Raw genomic sequence first — 26,798 nt, forward strand, 5'->3', positions numbered from 1 at the left:
GAAGGAAGGAACTGCATGGGGTGAGAAGAAACTGAGACACTGTTTCCCACGTGTTCATTAGGATATAATAAATGGGTTTGCATAAGAAAGGAAAAATGAAGTCACTGCCTTCTTTTTTTTTTTAGTATATTAGTGCAGCTGTTAAAACAATTGCACATATTGCCTAAAACTATATCTCAAAACTCCTAAATTGCCTGATTATTCTCTATGCGTGCAGTTGTTAAATATATCCCTTGAAAACCTAAGTCAGCTAGTTTTATTTTTTAAGTGATTGATAATTGATTTTATCTCTGATAGTCTATTCAGACATAATCCCTTTTGAGTATAATAGCATACTAGGGGAATTTGGTAGTGTAGATCAAAAAGCACTTGATATTTAAATTACATTACATAGACCACATAGATCATATTCCAAAAAGCGGGTAGAGCAAGGATAAAAATCCATTTTGATTAATTTCATTTAAAGATAATCCTAATAGAAATATCATTAATATGATTAAAATACATAAATGCTCTTCCCTGAGCTCAACTTCTAGTAACTACATGGACAGTCATGGAATAATTATTGCAACAACTTTCTTCTTCTGCCACATTAGAGATTACACTCTGACTGCAACCTGGAGATTCTAGTTGCTTCATTCAAGTTTATGATGAATGTTGCTGTGCCCCCAGAACAGCAAGATTGATTCACTGAGTTGGGGGGTATCCTTCTATTTTCTTTATGTAATAGTCTTTGATTGGATTTGGGCTCTGTGTGTCTGTCTGTCTGTCTATCCATCTGTCTGGCTTCTCTCACTCAGTTGTTGTTGGGGTTTTTTTGTGAGTGTGTGTGTCTAATGAGCCACCAGTGGCAGGGTAACTATAGCACCTTTTACAACTTCTGGATTCAAATCCCAGAATTCCTGAGCCAGTAGGAATGGCTGGCTCAGGAATTCTGGTAATTGAATCGATATGTTGTAAAGGTGCCATAGTTGTTCTCTCCTGACCTAAGGCCATTTTGTTTTTGTGAAGATTTTTTTCAGTGTAAGGATGTTCCTGGCAATGCTGCAGAACGAGCGGTGGTATTCAGCAGGTTCTGACCAGTTCTGGAGAACTGGTAGCAAAAATTTTGGGTAGTTCGGAGAACCAGTAAATACCACCTCTTACTGACCCGCCCCCATCTCTTCTCTGCCTCCTGAGTCCCAGCTGATAGGCTGGGTCTTCTTTTGTTGCCCTATGCAGGAGAACAGAGCTGGAAAGCAGGTTACTGGGGTGGGAAACGAATGGGGATTTTGCAATAGCCTTCCCCCAGGAATGGAGAGGGAATGGAGATTTTATAGTATCCTACCCCTGCCATGCCCATCAAGCCACATCCATCAAGCCAAGCCACACCCACCAAGCCAAACCATGCCCACATAACTGGTAGTAAAAAAATTTGAATCCCACCACTGTGCAGAACTACCAGTATATGGAGATTTCTTTAAACAAGCAACTGTGAGAATCACTTATTATGCATTCAGCACAATCTTTTGGCCACATAGAAGGTGGAAGTTCCTAGAAATACCTTAAGTATAATAAAGATTAACTAATTAATAGTAGACATCATGGTATTCAAATGTTCCTCTCTTTCAGCTGCAACTGTATTTGCACACTAAGGGCCAGACCTCTAAAATACAAACCCCAAATATAATTTCAAGAGAAAATAATCAAAAGCATATATGGAAGCCAGGATAAAAATGCTTAGAGGATACATATCTCAAATAATACAATCCTCTTTACAATTTTTTAAATTATGACCCAGGACTTCCTGAGCCAGTTGCAACTGCATTTTTCATAAAACTTAGCCAGCTGAAGTAGCCAGCCCTCTGTTCTGACTGGCCAAATTGACTTATAATTTTGGAATTACACTTCATTCTTTAATAGTGGATGTTTGTAAATAAGTGTTAAAGAGCAAGAAAAGATTAGAGACCCTTTATGAAGATAAACTGAGCTAGAATTTGTGCCTTATGCCAAGGATCTCTAGTTATATAGAGGCTTGTTGAAACTGAAAGTTAAAAATTGCGAAACTCTTTCAACATCAGCAGAAGGATAAATAATGGGGGAATAGCATGACTCAGTGATAGAACCAGAATACATGCTTTGTGTATCAAGGGTCTCTGCTTCAATCCCCTTTATCATTAGAGAAGTCTGAAAAAGACTCTTGGCTGAAATTCTAGACAAAAGCTGTTTCTCCATGAAGACAGTGCTGAGTTAGATCAAAACCAATGGTCTGACTCAATATGAAGCAACTTCCTGTGTTCCTGTTTCTGCTAAATGTCAAAGCATCCAGAGCTAAAAGGTATGGAAGTCAACTAGGCCAGAAAATGTGCTGGTAAACATACCTGTGGTAAAATTATATAGATAACCTCGCACACTTCCCACAATGGAATTAATGATATTACTTTGCAATTTAGTTTTTAGCAAATTATACATTTTGCATCAATAAATGGGGTTTTTTTTCCCAGGGGAAGGGAAGGGAAACTGTGTTCTGTATAATTTGGCAACAGCTTAATTGTGTTGCAGGCTTATCTGAGTCCTTTCATTCAGAGGCTCCAAAACCTTCATTTTCAAATAACTATTTTCACTCTCACAGTTTCATTTCCCCTCTATGCTGGTCAAAAGAGATCAAAACATTTAGTCAGGAGGGGGTGGAAGAGAGATTTCAAACTTCATTTTGGAAGGCAGCCAAAATGTTCTCGTTACTCAAGAATTTGATAGTAAAAAAAAAAAGGCAGGCAAATTGTAATGCAGATCATAGCAATGTCGGAGAATTCCATTGCTTATAACAATGAGGACAACCATGGAGCAGCATTCTGAAAAACTAGAGAGAAAACGGAACTGTTTTTTCCTGCTTTGAAGATACAAATACTTCTGAGCAGCTGCTTCCTTTCGCTTTAACTCCAGATATGACAGGCTCAGCCTGGGAAGAAAACCACTAACCCATTGTGTTCTCTTTTTGCAAAGCAAATGAATACCTACCATTGTCAGGCAAGAACATGGAATACAGCTAACACTCTGATTTCAAAAGAGAAAGTTCTGAGAGAATCATTTTTAGATTGCAGAGGCTACATTGAATGTGGGGAAGGTACTGTCATCTTGCTTTGGGGAGTTTAATTAAGATGTAATACTACCTTTCCTGCCAGAAGATCAGAGCAAGGACTGTGTTTTTGTTTCCTTCCAGTTTATTCCTTAGCACAGTCCATAAGATTAGACTAAAATACATGCTTGAATAAACATATATGACTTTACATCTTTTCTGGATACTTTAACAGTAAGAGATATAAAAGAAAAGGACACCAAAACTGTTAGATTGGGTAGATCGGTCCCCACAGAGACGCGAAACCAAAAGTGAACATTCAGCTCTTTATTCAATATACAGTTCTGTACAAGACCTGCGATCCGTGGCAGCCCTTCATAAAGGAACTGCTCGCGGCTCGGCGGCCAATGACAGGGCTTTGAATCTCCCACGATCGGCTCAGCCAATCGCGGTTGATTCTTAGCACGCCAATCACGGCCGTTTAGTTGTCCAATCAGGTTGCGGTCCGTGTGGACCAATCAGGATTCAGGGTTTGGAGTATGCTAATATAGAACACCCCTCCCCTCTTGGTTTCATCCGACGGAATGTGGTCACGTAGTTGCGCAGGTAGGTGGGGCTTCGTATCTGTCTAGTTGACCTGCGCGGCTCAGTTGCTGTTTGGTCGTCGACCGGTTCGGACGGACTCTTTGTTGTTCCTGTATCCCTGGATGGAACCGCCTGGAAGGGTGAGCTGGGCCTATTCCAGTAACTCCCTCCCGGTCTACCCGGGTTGGTTGAGCTGCCGATTCCACCATTCCCGCCTGGTCTTTCTGGGCTGGTTGAACTGGCTTGGCTGCTCCTTCCAGGTGAAGTTTCTAGTTGTTTGTCTACTGTGGGTTCGTCGCCTACCAATGAGTAAGGCTGGTTTATTACGGTTTGGGGCTGGTTTATTCTGGTTGGGGGGTGTTCTGTTTGTGCTTTAGGATTTTCTTCTTCTCTTTGCTTATGGTTTGAGGTTTCCCCTCCCCTTCTGGTTTCTTTGTTAGTTGTTGTTGGCGGTGTTTGTGTGCTGTCAGTGGCTATTCTTGACCTAAGCTGGTCAATATGCCACTTCCAGCTTCGTCCATCGCTCGTCTGTAGTCGGTAAGACCAGGGGCTTGTTATCTGGGTTATTTGTGCCAGTACCCAGAGTGGGTCCCCTGTAAAGTTTTTGGCATAGACGGTGTCTCCTATGTTGAATGTTCGGTGTTTGCTTGATGAGTCTGGGGGTTTCTTGGGGTTGTATGTGGGGTGTAGTCTTTCTAATGGGGATCTTAGTTTTCTGCCCATGAGCAATTCTGCTGGGCTTTTGTTTGTTGTAGTGCTGGGTGTAATGTGTTGTATTAAGAGCATTTTATTTATTTTCTCTTGTATGTCGCCGGTTTCGATCTTTTGTATGGTGTTTTTCGTGAATCTGATCATGTGTTCCGCCTGCCTGTTCGCCGCCGGATGAGCCGGCTCTGTTAACGCATGCCGTATACCCCGTTCTGCCCAAAAAAATTCGAATGCTAGTGAAGTAAATTGTGGGCCGTTGTCTGACACTAGCACATCTGGCAACCCATGCATGGTAAAAAGTTTGTTTAGTTTTTTTATGACGGCCTCCGTGGTTGTGGTTTTCATGGTGCTTACCTCCAGCCAGTTGCAGTAAGCATCAACGGTGATCAGGAACATGTGTCCCTTGGTAGGCCCAGTGAAATCTATGTGAATTCTGGACCAGGGGCCCCTGGGAGTTTCCCATTCCAGGGTCGGGGCAGTGAGGGGGGGTTCAGTCTGGTTTCCTGGCAGCTTTTGCATGTGGCTACCCAAGTCTCTATTTGTTTGTCCATCCCCGCCCACCAGGCGTAACTCCTGGCCAGGGCTTTCATTTTGACAATGCCTAGGTGCCCCTCATGCAGCATAGACAATACCCTTTTTTGCAAGGTCTCTGGTATCACAACCCTGTCCCCCCAAAGTATGCAACCCTTCTGCGTGAAGAGTTCAGTTTGTTGGTTTCTGAAAGTTTTAAATTGTTCATTTCCGTCACTTTCCGGCCACCCTTTCTCCACCCAGCCCCAGACTTGCGCCAGCCGCTTGTCTTTATTAGTCTCTCTGGCAATGTCTGACGCAGTCAGGGGTGGGTTGGGCAATGTCTCAATGTGCAGGGTTGTTGTCATGGGTGCCAGGTCGTCCTCCAGGTCTGGCAGGGGGGAGCGGCTCAACGCGTCTGCATGCGAGAGGTTCTTGTCAGGCTGGTGTGTCAGCTGGTAGCTGTAGGCAGCAAGGAACTCAGACCACCTTGTCATCCTGGGTGATAGGATGTTTGGGGTGGCCTTGTTCCCTGCCAGGATCCCTAGTAATGGCTTGTGGTCGGTAACAATTGAAAAGGTCCTACCGTAGAGGTACTCGTGGAAACTTTTCACGCCAGAGATGACTGCTAGGGCCTCCTTGTCCAGCTGACTGTAATTTCTTTCCGGTCTCGAGAGTGTTCTTGAAAAGAAGGCAATGGGTGCTTCTTTTCTGTCTGGCAGCGTGTGGCTGAGGATGGCCCTGACGCCGAAGGGTGATGCATCGCATGTCACAGTCAGTGTCAGGGTCTCGCTGTATTGGATAAGGACTGCATCTGATGTTAGTAGGTCCTTGGTTTGTTTGAAAGCGTTCTCCTCCCGCTTCCCCCAGGTCCAGATGGCTGTTTTATCCAACAGCCTATGCAAAGGTTCTGCCGCGGTTGCCTTTTGGGGTAGGAAAACATTGTAAAAATTAATGAGCCCAAGAAAAGCCTGCAGTTCCGCCTTATTCCTTGGTCTAGGGGCTTCTTTGATGGCTCTGAGGTTTTTTTCAGTGGGGTGTATTCCGTGCTTGTCTAGGAGGTAGCCCAGGAATTCAATCCTCTCGGTGCACAGCTGACATTTTTCTTTTTTAACTTTAAGTCCCGAGTCTTTGAATTTTTGTAGTACCTCCCTTAGGCAGTTTTCCAATTGTGTTTTATTCGTAGCTGCCACCAAGTCGTCATCAAAATAGGGTACCACCCCTTTTATCCCTTGGAGTAGTCTTTCCATTAGGCTCTGGAAGACCCCTGGCACCACGCTGACTCCGAATTGGAGTTGGTTGCATCGGAATGCCCCTCGGTTGGTAACGATAGTTTGCGTGTCTGCAGTGGTAGCATTGACCGGCAGTTGTTGGTAGGCTTGTGCCAGGTCGAGCTTTGCAAAGACCGCCCCCCCCCCATGAGTGCAGGAGGTGTTGTACTACTGGGACGGGGTAGGCACTAGGCTGCAGTGCGTGGTTGAGGGTGGCCTTATAGTCACCACAAATTCTTATGGACCCATCTGGCTTGATGAGGGTGACTATGGGTGTCTCCCATCGGGCATGGTCAAATGGCTCTAAAACCCCTTGTGCGATGAGCTTATCTAACTGCTCATCGATCTTGGGCTTGAGTGCGAATGGCACTCACCGCAGTTTAAAGTGGATTGGGATGATGTTTGGGTCTAGATTGGGGTCCCCCGGTACTTGCCTAGGGTGTCATCGAAGACCTCTTGGAAGTCCCTTACGAGCGTCGCTTTCCAGTCCGCCTCGTCGATGTGATGGATGCCCATCACCTCGATGCCCAACAGTGTGAACCATTGTAGTCCCAGCAGGCTTGGGCAGTCTCTGTCCACGATGGTGAGCAGGAGCACCTCCGTATGCCCCTTAAAGGATATCTTGAAATTTCCAGTCCTGACTACAGGGATACGGTTTCCCTGATAGTCCTTTAGAGTCAGCTTTTGGTTCTCCAGCTCGTGGCGGTGGATGGTAGGCACCAGGCATTTGATTGTGCGCCAGGAAACCATGGAGAGGTAAGATCCGGAATCCACCTCCATCTCACATGGTTGATCCTCGATGCCTACCTCCACATGCACCTTCCGGGCGTCGATGGTCGAGGAGTGGACAATGACGACCATCTGATGGGTCTCCTCTCTCCGTCACACCTCGCTGAGCCGCTTGCTTTGGCCGTCTCGGCTCCATCGGCTCTCAGTGTGGCGATCTCTGGTCCTGTGGGGGTGCTGTCTCATCGCCGGGTGGTTGCCGTCTCATCGTCGGGGGCTGTAGTTCCGCTTGTTCAGATCAGGCTTTAGTTTCATATTAATATTTTCTTAGAAAAAAAACTATACAGTTATATTATAAACACGTTCTAAGCCAATTTGCAGTTGTTTAAAAGAACATTCTTTCCATAGCCCTTTTTTCCCCCCAGAAATACTTTTGGAAATTTCCATTAGGAGAGAATGTGGCAGTTCAACTACTAAATAGATTTGTTATATGAAATGCATCTTACCAATAATTAATAGCCAGCCTCTGGTCCATTTCCAGGGATTAGGAACCTAAAATGATAATCTTCTCCCCTGAAAATGTCCCAATAGTGCTTATCATCACACCAGCTTTTTTTTTTTTTAACTTAAGTGAAATTAGGTAGATGGTGACTGAAAAGATCCTTTTCAGCAGTTGGGGAATGCTGTTAGCAGAGAACCGTGATGCCAATTCTACACAGAGGAAAGATATTTCTGTGCCAGACAGTCTAGCACATTGCAAGAATTACAGCTAAGGATAGTTTTTCATTACCGTAATTCATTTCAACATTTAATTTTCTCATCAGACAAAGCTTCTGCATCTTGTTTCAACTATAATATTATACAGTAGTGCCATGTAAAGCCATAAATGAATCACAAAATTGTATTCAGTCAAGAGTTGTGAATTCTCTTCTTCCTATCATCATTCCTGTGTCATATAGATAGGGTCACAGGATCATCATGATTTTCTAGAATGACTCAAAATAAAAAGGAACTGAGCAGAATTTTATATTCTGAAATAGCCTTGCAACGACCTGTAGCTGACTGAGAAAAGAGGAATAAGAGATTAGTGAGAAATACATAGGTTATTTTAAAACATATAGACATTAATTACTTCTTTGACTTGATTTTAGTGCAAATTCCTACATAGGTAGTGCTCTGAAACATTACTGAATGGATGAGGTTTTATATGGAAAAAAGGTAGCTGGTGGCATGTGAGTGATCATTCTGAACATATACAGTACTTGTTTACATAAATAATCTCAAAACAAAAAATTCTAATAGTTATCCATTGCACAATTTAAGCATTGGGAGAACAAGTCTCAAGAAACATTTACTTCGACTTCCTCTGTGAAAACATAAAGGTGCTTGAAACCAGAGGACGGCACTATTTTCAAATTTCTTAGAGCCTCTATAATTCTAGAAAAAACAATAAGTATGTTTCTGCTGCTGCAGTATAAATAAAAAAAAAATAGAGAAAAAGAGGGTTCCTAACTACTTTGGCACTAATTAAACAAATCCACAGAAATGTGCAATGCATCCTTGTTATCCCGTTGTGTATTTTATTACAGTTTTTTAGCTATAGTATTGTAGGGTTTCTTGTAACTTTTCTGACATCATGTTTGCTATGTGGAGTGTGTTCCTGGCACTCCATCCACCAACGTTGTTGGTACTTTTCCTTTACTAAATTATATCCAAATCATGTTTAAGTATATCAAAAGCTTAGTTAAAAAGAAAAGGAGGAAGTTTTAACTGGGATTACAACTGAATATAGCACTTTCTTCCCCCATGTTTCTCTACACATGAACTTCCTCTTCAGAGATTAATCATCTGTTTCACCCTAGCATTTGAATAACGCCAGCCCCAGAAGGGATAATATTCATAGTTATGTGATTCAAAAGGAATGTTGCATTTCAGATGGTCAAATTATATCACTGCTTTTTTTTCATGGCACATTTCATAATAGCTGTTCATTTCTAGGTTGAACATTTCTAACATCTCCTACTGTTCAGTATTTTAGTGAGCTGGTCATAACTGTAAAGAGAGTTCATCGCTTCTTTTGTATGGCAGTGGTGGAACCTTGAGAATATTCGTGTCTCATTCACTTTAGTGCTCATCTTTAGGCCAGAAGCTGATAGCTGCAGTTGCAGGAAGTGCTGGCAACCTGCCCAAGGGAGGAGTTCTTTGCCTGCAACATATGCGGTATCCTGTAACAGCCCCATTTACTCCCCCAAGAACACAGGCTGACAACACCAAACTGCCGTTAGGCAACAAAATGTAACATCTGATTGTGAGCTTTGGTCTGTGGAGAATTACAGTCATTTCCTTCAGTGTACCAGAGGGTTACACAAGTACTTGAAGCAAGCAGTAGCTCAAACTGACCTGTTCATAAAATGTCATTGCTGCAATTTTAACCATAACTTCAGGATTTTCTAGTTGGCCATAATAGTTTACTTTGTTCCTTCCTTTGCCAATATACTTTCCTCTAGATGGGTTGAGCTTTGTGAAGATGGTGAAATGTATAGCTCATCACATCCAGGAGTGGGATTCAATTTTTTTAACAACCAGTTCTGTGGGCATGGCTAGGTGGGTGTGGCTAGGTGGGCGTGGCTAGGTGAGCATGGCCATGTGACTGGGTGGGTGTGGCTTCTTTTTTGCAGCTCCTCACCCCATTTTTGGGCCTCCTAGGCCTTAAGGAAGCCTCCTGGGGGGGCATTTTTGCTCCCAGAAGGCTTTCCTGGGGCCCAGGAAGGCAGAAACTGGAGCGAGGGGGACGTGCAGCACCCACCCCTGTGTATCCCTTTTTGCTTCCAGGACCTCAGGGAAGCCTCCTGGGTGAAGCAGTAAGACAGCGAGGGGGATCCCGGAACAGCTGATCATCAGAACAGCTGATTGTTGGGAGAGGAAAAAAAGAAATACCTTAAGGAGTGACTGGGTGGGGGAATGCAATCAGTGATGTTGGGAATGCACGATGTTGCACATGTGTGATAAGGACTAACTAGGCAGGGAGGGAAGGGGTGAACAGAGAGGGGTGGGACCAGCCAGGGCATGATTTGCTAGTTGTCTGAACTGTGCAGAATCATAACAACCGGTTCTATAGAACCGGTCCGAACCAGTAGAATCCCACCCCTGATCACTTCTAATCTAGATGATGGCAGGGTCAGGAAGGTTGTCTAGTCATTTTCTGTACTTGCTCCCAGATGGGACTAGGTCAACTGATTGGAATCAAAGGCTGACATTCAAGTGAAAGGAAGTGGAACATATTTCTGCTCCCCCTTTCTCCAATAATTCAGAGCAGGCTGTCAGCATCCCAGTTGAACAATATCAGTTTTGGGGACTTCCCTCCAAAAGCTTTTGAATGCTCTTCTAAATGTAATTGCATTTGCAATGTGTTTTGTAGCTTGAATGCAATGATTTTTCACCATGAAACAAAGTCGTAAATTTGTCTGCTTTTACTAATACTTGTTTACTAGACTTCTTTTGTACAATATCTTTCAAGTATTGAAGAGATTGCTGAATATATAGTTCAAATAGGACTTTCCCCACAAGCCATAAATCATAGATCACAACAGGCCTATAAAAAAACAGCTTACATATAATAATGTGACTTATTTCTTTTGAGTTCACTATGATTTGTGAGGCATGCTATAAGAAAACAAAATAGTTTTCAAGCTAGAATGGATTAGTTGGCATATCGTTCTGAATGCTCTTAAAAATAAACCTTGTTGTGGGATTAAAATAATAAAAATACCAGATCTTTATAAGATAGATTTGCTCCTTCAATTTCAGATCTGCCTCATTAATCAGGGATCTTTCCTTTATGTTATTTTATCTTAGTATTAGCTTTTATCCAGATCAAATATTCTTGATGGTTTCTGCCACAATATTCCACTGCTTCCATGAATGCTAGAATAAAAATTACATTAGGAAAGTAAACATTGCATCAAGTGTTTAGTTCACTCTTAAGAGTTTGAAGTGAAATTCCTGCCTAAGATAAGAGATTCAGAGTCATAGAAAACCATGGAAAAAGGTAATGGAGGCTTGTTTAGCATCTTCAAGAACAAATTTGCCATGGTCTGAAATTTTATGGATTATTCCAGGACAGTTATGACAGTTTCATGAAGTCACCAATGTGTTTGATAGTTTTGCTACAACAGATACATTTTTGCTTGTGCACTGGATACTAAACTGGGCTTTAAAAAGGTCAATCTGCCAAAGAATTTTTAATTAAAAAGGAAGAGAATAAGCCTTATTTTCACGCATCTTTGGGTGTCTTTAAAGAAACACCCCTTAAAAGACACTTGTCAAGTCTGAATGATTCTTTGAGTAGATTTCCCAGGTTTGGGAAACTACAATTAAGTATGGTAGGAGACAAGAAACAGAAGATTTAATAACTGAATTAGTCAAAGAAGAAATATTACTAGCTAGGCTTGAGAGAGATAGTGAGTAGCAAGCAAGCTTATTTTTCTCCTGATAGCTCAGGACTTTGCAGTCCTCAGGAGGTTTTGAAACACTGTTGCGAGGTCATAACAGGAAGTGCAATCAAGAGCTTTTCCTTCCTTTTCCTCCTTCTGCTTCAAATCATCTTAAACTTACTGCTTTTTGGAGGGGGGGCGGGGGGGGAGCTGGGAGAACAGAATATTGGGAAAGGGCTTGCACATGTGTGTTTCTTTAGCAAGACCTACCCGTTGTTAGTTTCTCTTTTCTTGCATCCTTCTTTCTCATTTCTGCAAATAATTGTCTTTTTTCCCCTTTTCTGCCTGAAGAACATTGTTTCCCTAAATATCCTCCTTTGCATATGCTTGTTTTTCTATTTGAAGATTTGCTTTAAAGCCAATTGGCTGGATGCCCTCATCTTGAGATCTTATGGGAACTACCAGGACTAGGTTGCCGATAAGAAAAAGGGATGGGGAAGTGGGAGAACGGAGGCGTGACTTTTGAATGAATTGAACAGAAACCTAGAGATGACTCTTTGCAACCTAATTGACTGTGCAGTGCAATATGTTATAGAGGCAAATGTGTCATAAATCGAATCTATTTACCAATCCTATTTTTCATGAAAAACAAGCTGTCAGAAAAGAAATGTCATAAGTTAATTTGCCTGTAAAAACAACTTCCAATTTGTTGGCCAAAGGTCAAAGAATATCTCTCTCTCTCTCTCTCTCTCTCTCTCTCCCTCCCTCCCTCCCCCCCTCACACACACACCCCACCTACTGCTTCACTCTTCTGGACATAGAGCTGTTACGTTGCTCCTAGGATCTGTTGAAGTTACTCTTCCAGCTTAGGAGGCACAAACCAGACCTGAATGATCCTACTACCACTGGAAACACTTTGGCCTTTGCTTTCCACATCCTGTCCAGTACCTTCTTCAGGCCAGCTTCTCGTACTCTTTCTTTCTGCTGCTGCTGCTGTCACTTGGCACTACTACAGCTATCACTACTGCGGTCTTCTGGTCCTTGTTTATTACCATGATCTCTGGTTGATCATACCTGTACTTTCAGTACCTGCCTACCTGCATCTGGAAGTCCTACAGGCTCTTAACCCTGTTATTTTCCACAACATTCTGTGAAATCTTCCAACTGGATGTGGGGAGGATCTAGACTGTCTGAGGCCTCACTACATAGTCTGCATCTCAGGGTCTGTCTAGTGTGGTAGACCCCTGTTTCTATGGATCTGGTACTTGGTGCCTATTCTTGTGTGCCTCAGTGCTGTTTGTAGTCCAGTCCCTTTTGGGACACTGGTAGAGTTTCCCAATGTCAGCCACTTCAGAAAGAGAGAGAGAGGAAGGATGCTGAAACTCTTCAGTTCCTTTTGATAGAGATTGGACTGGGGCAGGCAGGTCTGGCTTAATGTGAGACCTGCCCCAGTCCAATCCCTTCGGAAAGAAAAGCTTTTGACGCCATTTGGTTAAAGCAAAGGGTTCTTTTAGTAGGGATGTTGGTTGCAGTAAAGTCAAGGCAACTCTGAAATCTACCACACTTGCTAGATACAAAAATAAGGTGTAGGTTTATTCCCAGCTCATTCCTTCCCCCCATGACCAGTCTGTTTCTAGGAAGCTAAGCTCCCCAAGATGTTTTGAGAACACTGAGATGTTTGGGGGTAATCTGCATATTTCTCAGGGTGCCTGGCTGGCTGCTCTGGTCTTATCAGCTGTCATTTCCCCTTCCCGATTTCCTATCATGTATACACAAAGTTTTACTGCCCTTTCCTCCTTTCCCCTTTTATTCCCACCCCCCATTCTTTTTTTGATGTCTGTGGGGCACCAAGCCGAGCCAGGCAGAGCTGACATTCTGCCCCCCTTAACAGAGACATTAGTCCTATAAAAGAGAAAAAAATGGGTGGGTGGGTGGGAGAGATACACAAAATTTCTCAATTAATAAAACACTTCAATGCAGCTTATCTGGATATCGGTCATGGGATTTTTAAGCAGTTTGGGGGCTTCAATATGTTCAATTACTGAGGGGAAAGGGGAAGTCTTTCCAGACTACCAAATACAGGGTTCCCCCGCCCCCAATGTATGTAAGACTTTAGAGTACCATTTAAATTACCAGCTAGTTAGGTTTTCATTTTGGCTTGTGCCCAGGTGGTAACTGGAGCTGCCAGTTGCCTGGAGGGGATGACTGGTTTAATGACTTCTGCCTTTGAACTATTGTATTGCGGCAGGCTGGATGAAGAATCTGCTAGAAAGTTCCTACCTCTATGGGAGGTACCTAAATGTGAAGTTGAATCGGTTAAAGTAGTGATGCAACTGAACCTGTTTGGGTGATAGTCTCCAGGGAGTTTTCAAGGCTTCTAAATTGTTATGGTAAGTCCACACTTTAAATGGGGTTTTCCCTAGAACAGGGTGTCAAATTTCGAGGGCTGGATCAGAATTGTAGTTCTCTCCATGGGCCCACTGGGTGGAGGGGGAGACAGGATGGAACCTCTTACAGCACCCTGCTGGCCAACCCCTCCACCCTCCACCCCCCATTTCAGGCAGCAAAGTGCTGCAGGAGGCCATCCAATCTGAAAATGGGCCACACGGAGGCCACACGTGCCCCCCCCACACACACACACCATTTTGGCTGCCAGAGGCACCAGGGGCTAGTCCTTTGCTATTTCCAGGCTGGTCCCATGGGCGGATTTAAGCACCCCATGTGCCAGACCCATTGAGTTTGACCCCTCTGTTCTAGAAAATGCCTCCAAGTTAGGAGCACCCAGCACACTGCAAAGGCTTCCTTCTCCCACTCTGCCCATCTCTGCTCCATCTCATTTAGCTTTTTGAAAGCGTAGGTGCAGGGCTGCAGGACTCCTTGCTCATTTTTCTGTAGAAGAGCTGTGTTCATTTCAACATCACTGGCATCCTGAAGGATGAATTGGGGTCTGGGTGTTTCAGCACTGGCTCCATTGTGAACAAGTGCTTAAGCTTTTTGACTGCAGCCTGGCATTCCATAGTCCATTTAAGCAGCTGGCTGGGTTTGGGTTTCCCCTCCACTTTTGCCTTGGTTGGTAATGTGGGGGCTGGAGCTATCTGGGCAAACGAGAGCATGAACTGGCAGTAAAAGTTCACAAATACCAGGAAGTTTTGTAGTTGCTTCTGGGTGCAGGGAACAGCCAACTTTAGCACTGCCCACACCTTTTCAGGGTGCATTTCTATCCCCTCATGAGAGATGCAGTAGCCCAGATAGTCAATTATACTCTGATGAATTTGCATTTGGACAGCTTGGCATATAGTTTGGTCACTCAAAGCTTCCTGAGCACAGTTCTGATTAGTTTTATGTGTTCTGCCATTGTCTCAGTAAGATTAAAATGTCACCAGGTAAACTAACACCTCCTTGTACACATGTTCATGCAGTACTTCATTTATTAGCTGCATAAAAACAGCAGAGGCCCCTTGCAGTCCAAAAGGGAGGACCAAGAACTGAAAGCATTCTAAGGGGCAATTGAAAACTGTTTACCACTCATCCCCTCAGTAATATGCCTCCTGCAAATCCAACTTGGTGAAGAACTGCAGACCAAGCAGTCAATCTGGGGAATTATATTGTCTCCCTGGAGCAAAAATCAAAGCTGTAGCTGAGTACCTTACTAAAATAACCAACCCCACAGAAGTGCTTTATACTAAAATTGAGGGAGGGAGGACAAACTTCATGACCTTCAAAACCTAATTCCAAGCAAAAACCATTAGATAACCAATCACATTAGGAGGTAGGGAGTAAAGAGAAAGAAGAAACAAAAAAAGAAAAACGTAATGAAATAGTGAGTGGTGGAAATGATGGGAATCCCAATAACAACATAGGAGATATAAAAAACATACAGAAGACCCATAAAGGACTCAAATGCGTATACACTAATGCTCATCATTTAGGGAAAAACCAGGGTGAACTTAAAGCATGAATGGAGATATGATATAGTTGTCATTACTGAAACTTGGTGGGATGAAACTCATGACTGGAATGTATTGAGACAAGTAGTATCTGTAGTTATGACCACTCCATTTCACTGTCAAAGGCCTTCAGGAAAGGCCTTTGCAGCTGAGAAAAGGGTTCTGGATTGATCTGTGTGTCACCCCAGCTTCCATTTTGCCATCAGAGGCCTTAGGCCTCTGAAGCCGATAACAGAGCTCCAGATCAATCCTTATTTTATCTGTCAGTTAAGATGAAGGATTGTTAGACTCTGTGCTTGAAATTGCTTCTTAAATTCAAAGCAAGAGGAGAATAATTAAATGAAGTATGGTTGTGGGTTAGCAATATGCCACTTTTAGAGAGCACTCTGTAGCAAATGGAGTGCCTGTTCTTTCAGAGACGTTGTAAAGTCTAGTTACTATCATTTTAGAAGTTTCCATCAAAATGGTCAAAATGAACCTGCTGTATTATAGCACGACAACTATTGCATATTTGTTATTTGGTTATGACAAAAAGCTATAAGAAAATAGTTATATGGGTATGATATTAGGCCTGTGCAAGTTGCCTTTGATTTATCTCAATGAAGCCTATCAGTGTTACGAAAGTGACACTCTGCAGATCGTTGAGTAACATGTCTTGCCTCAATAAGGCACTTCCCATTACTGGAAAGCCTCTATTGAATATCCAGAAGAGGCTGTGAAGTGAAGCAATATGGCTACTTTGTTCTATCTTTAGAAGGAAGGAATCGGGTTCCTTCAAAAACCCAAATTTAGATCATAGACCATCACAATTTAAGCATGATTGTAAGTGTTTATAGCTATTGATTGATTTAGGATTCCCGAGTTGGCTCCATAATTTAGCGATACAACAAATTATACCTCTCCCCCCTCCCTCTATTCTATTCTGCATGTGTTTGGGTGTCTTGTCTCTAGTAGAATGACAGCAATTTTAACATTAAAAGTTGGCAAGTCTAGCTATAATTTTATCCACAATTTCCATTTCAAACCATTTAGATCAGAGATAGTCTCTGGTGTTTTGGAGTATAACTTCCATAATCCAATATTTGTGATAACTGGAGTTAATTAAACTGAAGTCTAAAACTTCATTAAGTTCTCAAGTTTTCTACCTCTCTTTTAGATATATACGAATCTGTAAATATAATATTTCTTGCATTGTTATCACCCAATATAAAGTCCACAATGCATCCTGTAAAACAAGAGGTTAAATGGCATGGAATAGATTTTTTTTTCCCCAGTAGATCAGATGAATCAGTTTTTGACTTCCTGCTGTTCACAGGGCCTCTTATATGGAAGCAGTCTGCTCAGCTCAGAAGGCTCTCATCGTTTGACCTTCAGGTGTCAAGATTCTCCCAGGCCACAGACCGGTGCACAGGAATTCCTCAATCCCCTCCCAGCCACCCATACATTCCAATCATTCCAACCCCCTCCCTAGTTTCTGTTGTCTGGCTGTGAACGAAAGTGCAGAGTGTGATCTGGACTATTACAATTACTCTTGACACGTCCACCCTCCAGAAGAAAGATTAGCCCTACAAAACAGCAAATATACATGAGATTACATTACACAGAAATTTCTGTATTGGCATCCTACCAGGTGGAATGTTTGGCATGGAACTTGTGAATAAGTCTAGATGCCCTAACATCTTTTGCCACCATCCCTCTGCAACTTCTGTTTATAGTACATGGAGTCAAAGGTTTCCTTGATCTCAGATTGTTCCTCTTCCTTCACTAGGATGAGAAGGTGGCGGCGGCTTCGTAATAGGCTTTAACAACAAGCTATGGAAAAGTTTCAACAGACTACAATGAAATACTGGATGGATGTGCCTGAGGCTTTTAGGCAGCTCTAATTCCACTGTCACCAGACTTATGATCAGGACAATTGGGAAAGGTTCTTTGTACTTGGGTCCCAGTTTTTTGTAGGGTTGCCTCAGATTCAAAAACTTCATGGACAGGTATACTTTCCTACTCTGAAGTCCCTCTGGGGTGCCCTCTTCCTGTCTGCTTGTCTCTTCTGTACTTCCCTCACTTTTTCTAGCGCCTTTCACATTGTGACCCATGTGGCTTGCAAAGTATCCAGCCACTCAGCCCATGAGACTGAAAAGGGTCTCTCCTGAGGGAGTTCTGACATAGGCACAAACTCTAACTCAGTGGTCACTCGGAAAGGAGTAACTCTAGTGCTACTATGCACTGAGTTATTATAGACCATATAATATTCATATTCTGTGAATTGCAGAAGCTCAGTGCAATTGGTTTGTGATAACTCACACAACACCACAGGTATTACTCTAGGACTGAGTTCATACATTCACAAAGCCTGTTTGTTTGAGGATGAAGGGCAGAGCTAAGTCCCTGGGAGGAGCCTATCAAATGCAGGAATTCCCACCAAAACTTTAACATGAATTTGCACTTCCCAGTCCGAGATGATATGCTTTGGGACCCCATGCAGCTGATATACAAGCTGCATGAAGAGCTTAGCCAAGAATCAGGCTTAAGGAATCCTGGGACATGCCACAAAATGGGCTTGTTTGGAAAACAAGTGAGTAATAGTCCAGATCATGGTATTCCCAGTACTTTCTGGCAGCTCCACAATAAAGTCCATAGAGATTTCTTCCCAGGGATTTGTGGCATTGGCCACTGACTGAAACAGTCCTGGGAGTCTGCCAGGCAACTGTTTAATTGAAGCACACATGGAGCACCTAGTTATATAGGCCTCTATGTCCTTTTTCATCTTTGGCCACCAGAACTTTCTCTTCACTAGGTGGAGAGTTTTTAAAAATCCAAAATGCCCTGCTGCCTGAGCATTGTGACTTCATTGTAAGATTAGAGTCATCTGGCTAGACAGTCCCCATCCATGCCAGTCCCTTCTTCATCGACAGATCACCTCTATGCTGTTGAAATCACTAACCACCCATCAAAGCATCTCTTAATGGTTGTGTTCGATCTTTGGCTGGCTACAATGGTGGTGCCGTCTGCGGCCTCCTGAGGGCTGGCACTGTGAACTATCTGGATGGGATGATGGAATTAACGACATCCTCTTGGGCACTGTTGCACTGTGTTATCTGGAAATGAGCATCTGCCAGGATATCCCCCACCCCTCGTTAGATAGCAGAGAGTGAAGTTGAAATGGTTGACATATTGAGCCCACCGGACTCAATAGGTAATAGTTTATAGGAGGCCCTCAATGCTTCCAGATTCTTGGGGTCTGTCTATACCTTAAATGGAATCTTACTGCCCTCTAGGAATTGCCTCCATGTTAGGAGGCCCCTTTGGATTTCATAGGCTTCTTTTTCCCAAATAGCCCATCATCTTTCAGTTTCAGAAAGTTTACAGGACATATAGGTACAAAGCTGCAGCTCCCTCCTGCATTCTTCTGAAGCAAGACAGTGCCTACTGCTCCATCACTAGCATCTGCCTGTAACACAAAAGGCTCATCTGGGTCGGAGTATTTTTGGACTGGTTCAACAGCACTTCTCCCACCCCAGTTACTGCCACTGTCATCCCCAATGATGTAGCCGACCAAATCTCCAAACTGCCAAACTTTTCTTTCAACCGCTCCATTGATTGGCTGCGGGTAGCAACCAGAAGCTTCCCCTCAGCTGGTTTGTCCTACTCAGCCAGTTGCCTCATTTTTCATCTGCTCCTTTGGACCATGTTGACTCCCGAGGGATCAGGAGGTTCCTTGGCTTCCACCACCTTATCCGCATTCACTGCACAATGGGTTTTCTGTTTGGGATGTACACTGGCTGGTTGTGCCCTTCTACAGTTTAGAGGAGAGGTTTCCAATGTGGAGCCCACATCCCACAGGGGGGCAATTTGATTTTCAATGGGGGCAATTCAAAAATGAGCTATTAACTGAATTTTTGAAAGCCCGAGAACTGTTCTTATATATTTGTGATGAAACAGCTGTGTTTCATTTACCCATTGTTGTCTTTGTTAAAGTGCATTTCCTAGGGCCTGGTCTGAAAAGGATATCCCAGCTGGGGGAGGAGGGAGCAACTGCCAGCCAATCAGATGTGTTCTCACTAAGGATCATGGGACTGGCAGAGTCTCTCTCTCTCTTTCCTGTGGGCTTTGCTGCTGGGTGGTTGTAGTGAGAGCTGCTCTGGGGGACAGAGTGGATGGCTGCTGAGGGAAGCCCAGCAGTGAGGACACAGAACCAAAACCCGAGTTTAAGTAAGAAATTGTTAGATTTAGAGTTATTTTTAGTCTGCATTTTCCCAGGCCGTGTTTTACAAGACTTTTCCTCTCAGAGCAATCTGGGACTGGACCACACATACGTAGTCCTTGCCAGGCCTGTGTAGGTACATTTTCCTGGGAGTAAGGCCCATTGAAGACAATGGCACTTACTTCTGAGTAGACACACATAAGATTGCATTGTAAATATGATCTTGAGGTGAACTGAAATTGTATTTTGGATTGTTAGGTACCTTTATCTTAATATATATAGTAATTAATATGATCAAAGTATTACAGAAAAAGTTTTCATTAAAATTATTTTATATTTATGCATTTCAGTTTATTGTATGTTTTGAAACTTTTTTTGCTGTTTTTTCATTACTGTTATTTTTTAAGTCCCTCAGTACTTCTACTGTCTTTTGTTCTTTTATTTTTCTCTTTCATGGATGCCATGTTCTTTGGAACCTTGTTTAAACCAAGTTAATGACCTTTTAGGCTTCCTCCGCATGAGTAGGAGCTCACTTTTTGAATAGTAAGAATTATATGTCATGGAGGGGGGCATCAGGATTTTAGAGATACTTAAGTGGGGCATGGCCAAAAAAAGCTTGGGAACCACTGGCTTAGAGCCTCATTAGTGCTTCCTGAGCCAGGATTTCCCCTAGCTTCTTCCTCTCCTCCGAATCTTTTTCTGCCACCAACATCTCAGTGTTGTTGGCCTCCTGGTGGGATTCTGGTAGGCCACATGAGAAGTGGCAATGTCAACTATCCCACTGGCATATGCAGCAAAAGAAACTCCTGGGACATTATTTTACTAAGAGTATTACTGTAGAAAGCAAAACCAGTTCTGACTTTTCACACAAAGATTGCATAGCTACATTCCCCCTTTTTCCTCTCTGTGTCACCCTCTCTGTGTCCACCAATCCAGTGCAATCTCTTTGTTTTGGGAAACAGTCTGCTTAGCTCAAAAGGCTCTCATCATTCGACCTTGAGGTATTGAGATTCTCCCAGGCCATAGACTGGTGCAAGGAATTCCTCAATTCCCTTCCAGCCACCCATACATTCCAACCATCCCTCCACCCTCCCTAGTTTCTGTTGCCTGGCTGCGAGACAAAGTGCAGAGCAAGTCAGCTTTAACAAATATATTGAATTGCAACAAAGAAATACAGCTTACCGGCCTTTTACAAAACGATGATTTCAAGTACAGTCTTAAAAAAATCACTCACTGATTTCCTTAGTGATTCACATATATTTACTTTTGGAGTTTACAATCAGTGCATGTAAATCCAGTATAAGTCATTTATTACTTTTAAGAAATTTCACACTACTTTTCTGACAAATTTTGATTTTTGCAAGTATTAGAATATTGTGTTTTAATTCCTTTGTTATTCTGTTTCCTTTGAAGCTGCTTCACAAAGTGACGGTGTTCCCTTGTTTCTAAAAGTAGAGTGAAGTGGTTCCATTGATTCATTAATTTGCTTTATTTATCCCCAAATAGCCTCTTCTGACATTTATAACACCAGGAAGAGGTTTTCTTCTCCCTTCACTTCACAACTGCCTCCCCTTACTTCTCAGTAAAATTTCAGGTTACTCTGAATCATAAGTTTAGCACTGTACCAGAATAGGACTAAATCCATTAATTTTATCCCATAATGATGGGGTAAAATCATTTAATGTCTGAATCCACTTTGTGTCCATCTTTTATTTCCTGATGTTTTAATCTAGCTGGCCTTTAAAAATCCAGTAAGAAGTTATTTAATAGTTATTTGATTGCTTTAGAGCAGGGGTGTCAAACTCAAGGACCAGGGGCCAGATCTGGCCCACTGGGTACTTAGATTTGGCCCACGGAGCCACCTTGGAAACAGTGAAGGACTGACCTGCGGTGCATCTGCCAGCGAAGATGGAGCTCCGCTTTCGCTGGCAGAGGTTTGCAGGAGGCTGTCACAGCCAGAAATGGAGTTCAGGAACCCATTTTCGCAGGCAGAGTGCTTGGGCCACCACAGGCAGAGGGTTGCAGGAGGCCGTCACAGCCAAAAATGGAGCTTGGGACGCCACAGGTGCCCCCAACATGAATGACGTTGAGCTGGCCATAGCCATCCAGCCCCACAAAGTCAAACACCACTCTGATGTGGTCCTCAGTGAAATTGTGTTTGACACCCCTGCTTTAGAGGATTTACTGAAGAGCTTACTTGTTGAAAAAGGGCAAACCATTGGGAAAAAACTCAGATAATATAAAATGCATTTTACAAATTACTTAATTTGTTGTTACTTTGAATGGACTAACATGAAAAAATGATTTTTCTCTCCTCCTCCACAGCACACACACACACTTTCAATACCAACACACTTTCAAATAGCAATGGGATATTAAGGGAACAATAGTATGTATTCATTGATAAGACAATATGCCAAGAATGGAGCCTTATGAAAAGAAAAGAAATAAGGCACAATGAAGCAGCTTTTGACATGAAATGAACAGTCCTTTCTCCTTTCTGATTCTCACAGTACTTGATAGTATCTCTAAATGGTATTGATGTTGGGATTACAAATAATAACTAGCACCCTGGGTGACTTCAACTGGATGAATCTAAGTTGGACCAGTTTCTATAATAGAAAGCCTTCTGTAAACCCATGGAATTTTTCAATGCTGTAGTAAAAAATATAATTTCTTTGGTAATTAATTTGACTTAATAGTATCTTTATGGTTGCTTTGTAAGGACAAGCTTTTTCGTTGAAATTTTACCTTGTGGCAATGGAACCTCCTTATCATGTCTATGGTTGGCCTTTTTTTAATCTAGTCTAGCACCATAGCCTTGAGGAAAACCCAGGATTACTCATCCTTGGAAATTATGCTTAATAAAAAACATCTTTCTGAATACTATTATGACTTTAGGATATGAATCAAACTTATATACATTACGTATGCTGGAGGCAAAACCAGTGTTTCATGTTATTTTCTGTCGAGGTATCTTGAATTGAAACTGAACCCTCTCAGGGTAGAAGTTGAAATTGAAAAGGGGCTCCAGATATTGCTTCTTGTTGCATAGTGAGTCAGATGTTCAAACTGGACTTGGTATTTTTATCAACCTATGGAATCCTTCCCAAGGGATAGACAGATGTGGATATTTTATGGTGTTAGAGGTATTGACGCAGGATATAAGCTGTTCTGAGTAAAGCCATCTTTTGCAATTGACTGATGGTGAATTTGTCAATGCTGATGATGTTCAGTTGTTTTGGTATTGCATGCAAGGCGCTTATTGCTATTGGTACTACGTGTGCTTTCTGTTACCACAGTTGTTTTATTTCTATTTGCATATGTTGTTATCTTCTCCAATTCTTTTTCTTCTTCTTATTTATTTAATTTTTATGTCCCTGTCTCCCCCACAATATCTCCTACAAGGTGATTTTTATCACTGACTTTCTGAAGCTGGGGTTCTAAACCAGAAAAAAAAATCTTCTGTTATTACTTACTCATTTAGATGCCAGTTAGACTTCTCAAACCTCTCTCAGGTTTTTTTTTAATATAAAGAAAAACAGTAGAAGCATTTTCAGAATGCACTAGATTTTCTGGGACATATCATATTATTATGATAACTTTGTTCCTTTATCATAAATCTCTTTGCTATCAATTCTCCTCTTTATTACTTTAGAAGTGTCTAGAAGGTGAGGCTAGGCAAAATCACATCAGATACCTGTACAATTAGCACAGCCCCCACCCCCCGGGGCTGTATGCTCTTTCCATTTCCATTTCTCTATGCCAATGACCACATCTCAAAAGATCCCTCTGTTAAAGAACTGAAGTTTTCAGATGATTCAATAGTGATTGGTCTCATTCGAGACAATGACGAATCTGCATATAGACAGGAAGTTTGAACAACTAGTCTTGTGGTGCAACTGGAACAAAACTATAGAAATGGTGGTAGATTTTAGGAGAAACCCCCCTATACTACTGCCTCTTACAATACTATACAACATAGTATCAACAGTAGAGACCTTCAAGTTTCTAGGGTCTATCATATTACAAGACCTAAAATGGACACCTAACATCAAAAATGTCATCAAAAAAGCACAACAAAGAATGCTGTTTCCACGCCAACTCAGAAAGCTCAAACTGCCCAAGGAGCTGCTGATTCAGTTCTACAGAGGAATTATTGAGTCTTTCATCTGCACCTCTATAACTACCTGGTTTGGCTCTGCAACCAAACAAGACAGACACAGACTTTAACGGATAATTAGAACTGCAGAAAAAACAATTGCTACCAACCTGCCTTCTATTGAGGATCTTTATACTGCATGAGTCAAATATCTGTGAAAATATCCACAGACCCCTCACATCCTGGACATAAATTGTTTTAATTTCTATCCTCAAAATGATGCTATAGGGCACTGCACACCAGAACTAGACACAAGGACAGTTTTTTTCTCCTGAATGCCATCCTTCTGCTAAACAACTAATTCCCACAACACCGTCGAACTATTTACTAAGACTGTATTTTATTATTATTATTCTCATCTGTCCTATTATCTATTTCCTCCCACTAATGAGTATAACCTTGTTGCTTGTATCTCTACAATTCATATTGTTTTGTTTCCTAATATGATTTGATTGCTTATTTAGTAACCCATGACTATCATTAAGTGTTGTATCTTATGATTCTTGATGAATGTATTTTTTTCTTTTTATGTACACTGAGAGTATATGCACCAAAGACAAATTCCTTGTGTGTCCAATCACACTCGGCCAATAAAAAATTCTATTCTATTCTATTCTATCCTATCCTATCCTATCCTATCCTATCCTATTCTAACCATGCTCAGAATGCAGTTCCCCCACAAACATGCAGCTCCCCCCATATTGTCTTCAACAGTAGGAAAATGTTTGTTAGTGGAAGTTAATAATATAAGTCCCAATGAGAAAAGTAAAAATGGTAAATAAACAAATAACAGGCCAATTCAGACATTCAAATGACATATGCATAAGAAGAATGTAGGACTAAACCAGCTGCTTTCTGCCCACCCATTTTCCTGCACCATGCAGTCTGTTCAACTTACTCAAAGCCTTTTGCAAAATTCAGAATGACTGTGTTAAATTGAAAAGGGCAAAGCACGGATTGCATTTTTATGGCGGGAAGAGGGAGAGAGATGTCTGTCTGCCTCTCTATCTCTTGCTCCATTTATCTGGCAAATGAGATGATGCGATATTGCCAGATTGGGTGGGACCAAGTGGTTGGCCTGTTGAAGAAGTATTGGTGTATTTGAGGAATTAAAGCAATAAAAACTTTTGTGAGATGGATGGTAACCATTTCAATCTTTAGTTTCAGAAAACAAAAACAAACCCTGCTGGGGGAAGAATTGTGAGAGAGTATGATGCAACAAAATGGATGCCTGAAATATGACAAAATAAAAAAAAATGCGTTGTATTTTTGCAACCCAATTAAAGCAGCAAAATTTTGGAACCATCTGGAAATAGAAGCCCTGACTGCTTTTGGTCCATTATCTGCCCACATCTGTAATTAGAGGAGATTTTGCATACCTGACTTTGCTCAGGATCAGCACACAGCTGTTTAAGTTCAGAATAGCAATAGCACTTAGACTTATATACCACTTCACAGTAACTACAGCCCTCTCTAAGTGGTTTACAGAGTCAACATATTTTCCCCAACAATCTGGGTCCTCATTTTACTGACCTTGGAAGGATAGAAGGCTAAGTCAACCCTGAGCTGGTGAGATTTGAACTGCCAAGCTGCTGGCTTTTGGCAGTCAGCAGAAGTAGCCTGCAGTGCTGCATTCTAACCACTTCAGCACCCATGGCTCTTAATATTGAATATTGAATTCTCTCCCTGCATTTAAGGTAAGAAAGAAAAAGTAAGATGAAGCCCCTCTCTAACCTACATGCCATGGTCCAGTAAAGAGTCAGAAACTCTTGTCATTACCTCTTATTTTCATAGAAGTAGAAAGAACTGTTATATTCTAATTGTTCAATATAACTGTGTTTGTCCCTAAACAATGCAAGAGATTCACAGAAAGGTAACTGTACTCCGTTTCTTTTCCCAGTGCATAGGGCTCATGATAAAACTTGCTGACTAGCTAACAATATAGAGTCAAAATGTAGTTTAAGCAGGGTAATAGGAGAATATTAGATAATGAAAAACAGCTGGATGACTTTGGGCCAGTCATTTTATCTTCACCATATTAGGCATGTATGGTAACTTGAGCTGACCAATGAAAAATAAATAAAATAATAAAATAAATGTAATAAAATAAAGCTGAACAGCCTCCTTTGTATTAATCAAACTCCTGCTACATCTATTTATATTTTTATATTCTTGCCACAGTAAATAAACAACAAGAACTAGATATTTTGAATGCAGCACTGAGCCTTTCATGTAATCTTTATTTACAAAATGCTCACATCCTACTTAAGTTTCATGTGAATATTTTGAAAATCAAATCAAAATCAGAATGGCAGCATGCCTCAAAAGGAAGGAAAAGGTCAAATGCAACAGCCATCAGCCTCCCTACTGCCCACCCTATGGCTGCCATTTTAGAAACACATCCTCAGTACTCAAAATTTGAAATATACTTGGAAATATATCTGTTAGCCCCAAAACTTACCTAGTGCATTCAAGGAAAAGAAATAGGCTAGTTGGTTCCATCTCCTTATTAAAAACAAACTGAAATGATTCCTAGGGCAACGAATGCTCAGGTTTATTCTCTACTTGGACTAGTACTGTGAAAACTATAACATTTGGCTCTGAACTTGCCTGCTGAACTTTTTCGGAATTCAGAAAATGTAAGCAGGAAGTTTAGTAAGTTCTTTAGGGCCAATTTGTTCCAGGATTCTTCCACTTTAGGAAAAAGCTGGAAGGACTCTGAACAAGTAAGAAGCAATTTTTTTGTATATTATACAAAGGCTTTGCAATCATATGCATGTTAGCTTTTATAGATTTTTAAACAGTAAAGCTAAGGAATAACTTAATCCTGTCTCACTCAGCGTGCTGGGAATGAGATGAAGAAATAGTTGTGGAGGTGCTTGTTTATATTATGATTAGGTGAAGCAGGAAAAGACCCACAGTCAAAGGTGTTGCTAATTCGGTATTGAATTCAGCTATATCTTAACCATAAGCATGCAGACCTTGCATTTCTGCAAGCAAACAAAGCTTGGAATAGATTGCAGATACAAAGCATTTTATAACGACATTATCCTTCTATGACAATAAGTAACAGGCACCAAAACAATGACCCACTGATTGTCCATCTGATTAACAGAAGAAGAGAAAACACCTTGAAAATAGGATTGTGTAAAACAGCCTTGCTGTTTGTCAGTTTGAAGAGAGAATGAAAGAGGAAGGAG

At 41.8% G+C, this 26,798-nt stretch overlaps 1 long non-coding RNA gene across 1 annotated transcript in view; it reads right to left on the bottom strand.

The window, feature by feature from the left end:
- The window catches only part of LOC148125110 (uncharacterized), a 111,186-nt gene extending 85,093 nt beyond the window's left edge, over positions 1–26,093 (bottom strand). The window contains exon 1 of the long non-coding RNA XR_015744547.1: positions 26,060–26,093. This is a non-coding gene — a long non-coding RNA (uncharacterized LOC148125110). The remainder of the gene's footprint in view (positions 1–26,059) is intronic.
- Positions 26,094–26,798: the final 705 nt, after the last annotated feature.

The sequence above is a fragment of the Pseudonaja textilis genome, chromosome 8 (genome assembly GCF_049901715.1).
Source record: "Pseudonaja textilis isolate UNSWEBS1 chromosome 8, rPseTex1.2, whole genome shotgun sequence".
Lineage (NCBI taxonomy): Eukaryota > Metazoa > Chordata > Lepidosauria > Squamata > Elapidae > Pseudonaja > Pseudonaja textilis.